General features: G+C 56.9%; 1 long non-coding RNA gene across 1 annotated transcript; it reads left to right on the top strand.

Moving 5' to 3' along the window:
• The first annotated feature begins 1,802 nt into the window (after positions 1-1,802).
• Positions 1,803-2,189, top strand: LOC105526905. The gene is made up of 2 exons (XR_001004163.1): positions 1,803-1,969; positions 2,112-2,189. It is a non-coding gene; the product is annotated as an uncharacterized LOC105526905 (long non-coding RNA).
• Positions 2,190-2,473: the final 284 nt, after the last annotated feature.

The following is a 2,473-nucleotide window of genomic DNA, read 5'->3' as shown; positions in this document are numbered from 1 at the left end:
ATGGAGTCTGGCTCTGTCATCCAGGCTGGAGTGCAGTGGCACCATCTCAGCTCACTGCGACCTCTGCCTCCCCATTTCAAGCGATTCTTGCGCCTCAGCCTCCCAAGTAGCTGGGATTACAGGCCTGTGCCACCACACCCAGCTAATTTTTTCTATTTTTAACAGGGACAGGGTTTCACCAGCTGGTCAGGCTGGTCTCGAACTCCTGACCTCAAATGATCCACCCGCCTAGGCTTCCCAAAGTGCTCGGATTACAGGTGTGGGCCACCGTGCCTGGCCAAATTTTTATTTTTTTTCTAGAGATAAGGTCTTATTATGTTGCCCAGGCTGGTCTCAAACTCCTGGGCTCAAGCAGATCCTCCCGCCTCAGCTTCCCAAAGTGGTGGGATTACAGGTGTGAGCCACTGCGCCCAGTCAGTAGCCCCCTCTTTGCCCCTCGCTGAGCCCTACTGAATGTTCTTGGTTGGGCGACAGTTTCCCCATCTATAAAACAGAAACCCCTATAGCAGAGGAGAGGATGAGGCTGGAAAAGCAGGAGCACTGTTATTCTATTCTTGTGGGGTCAGGGAAACAGACATCTGGGTGGATGTTTGGGGAATGCTGGGCTCAGTTGGGGAAGTAGGGGGGCCCCCTGGGGCTGACAGGGACTGGAAGCTCTGAACTGGCCAGAGGGATGTTGCAATCCTGCCAGGGTCTTGTCTATGCTGTCCCTTTCACAACCATCCCCCTACCGCCAGGCTGACACGTGGTTGTGGGGGCACGAGGCCAGCCAACCTAGAGTCTGAGTCTGGGCCGAGGACACCCTCCCCACCAGCTGCCAGGGTCACTGGCGGTCAAAGGCAGCTGGTGGGGAAGGAATTGGACTCCAGCCTTGGGGGACGGATCTGGTGATGGGGGGAAGCAGGCTTGGTGCCACGAGGGGCCTTGGAGGGTAAATAAGAGCAGATAAGAGTGTTGGGGTGAGGCAAAGGGAGTGAGTCCCGGTGGAAGGGAGGAAGGGGCATACACTCAGAACTTTTCAGCTGAGGGTTTTAATTTTTTGAGATGGGGTCTCACTCTGTCCCACCAGGCTGGAGTGCAGTGGCGCAATCACAGCTCACTGCAGCCTCGAACTCCTGGGCTCAAGCAATCTTCCTACCTCAGTCTCTTGAGTAACTGGGACTACAGGTGTGTGCCACCACACCCAGCTAATGTTTGAATGTTTTTGTAGAGATGAGGTCTCCCTATGTTGCCCAGGCTGGTCTCGAACTCCTGGGCTCAAGCAATCCTCCTTCCTCAGCTTCCCAGAGCGCTGGGATTACAGGCATGAGCCACCACGCCTGGCTAATGCAGGTGAGGTTTTTACAGTGTCATCCAGCTAAGGAGATCCCCTCACAAAAAAGGGAGACAGAACCATCAAGTTAAGAGCCCAGAGAATATCAGGGTGGTCTGAGGTGCTTCAAGGGCCGGTCTGAAAGAAATTGGAGGTGGCACGCAGGGTAGGAGTGCGGGGCCAATTGAGACCCCAGCAACATAAAGGAAAAGTTGTTGGGGCTGAGGAAGTTTGCTAAGAGAGGGGAAGTGGGGGAAAGAGGTGGTCTAGGGACACGGTGTGAATGAGGGACGGATGAGATCACAGGGTTATTACTGGAAGGCCCCTGAGGGCAGATGTCCACAGGGACAGGACGAGGCTGTCCTCTGAGTGGGGAAAGGGGCTATGGTAGTCTGAGGACCCCCTAGAGTCAGGGAGATTGGGAGGTGAGGGTGCTGAATGGTAAAGGGCTTTGGGGCTAAGGGAAGTGCCCAGGACCCCACCTGACCCCAACGCTCACGGGCCAGGGACAGAGGAGAAAAACCTGGGTGGGCAGAAGGAGGCAGGCTCAGCAGGAGAGAGATCAACATCAACCTGCCCCGCCCCCTCCCCAGCCTGATAAAGGTCCTGCAGGTGGTACAGGGGACCTCCCAACCGAGCCCTCCAGCAAGGAGTCAGGTTGGTGCTGAGTGCTTGGGAGGGGCACCAGCCTCCACTCTGCAAGAACTCAAAAAAAGGAGATGAGGGGATCGTGGGAGGGAGAAAGGGAGGCACGGAGGAGGGTGCTACTGATCCCCTGCACCCCTCCCTCTGCCTCCAGAGTGCCCCTCCGGCCCCGCCATGAGGCTCTTCCTGTCGCTCCCGGTCCTGGTGGTGGTTCTGTCGATGGTCTTGGAAGGTAAAAGTGGGATGGGAGAATTGCGGAGTTGGACTTTTGGAAGAGTGAAGGTGGCTACAGGCCTGGGTCCCGGCTTAGAGGACCTCTGAGAGCTCTGGGGCCCTCTCCGGGTCGTGGTTGCCCCATCGTGGTCGGGTGGGTCTCCATATTCTCCCAGGCTCAGTTCGGCAGGCGCCAAATCTGCCCACGAGAGCCCTAGCAATCGATGACGTATTGACGCCCACGCCTCTGGGATTGGCTGTCCTCCTTCTACAGCCTTGAAAGTGGGTGATCAGGGCCAGAGG

The sequence above is a fragment of the Colobus angolensis genome, unplaced genomic scaffold (assembly GCF_000951035.1).
Source record: "Colobus angolensis palliatus isolate OR3802 unplaced genomic scaffold, Cang.pa_1.0 Scaffold60, whole genome shotgun sequence".
In the NCBI taxonomy this organism is placed as follows: Eukaryota; Metazoa; Chordata; class Mammalia; order Primates; family Cercopithecidae; genus Colobus; species Colobus angolensis.
Note: the sequence above shows the minus strand (reverse complement) of the source record. Positions and strands in the feature narration are given on the sequence as shown.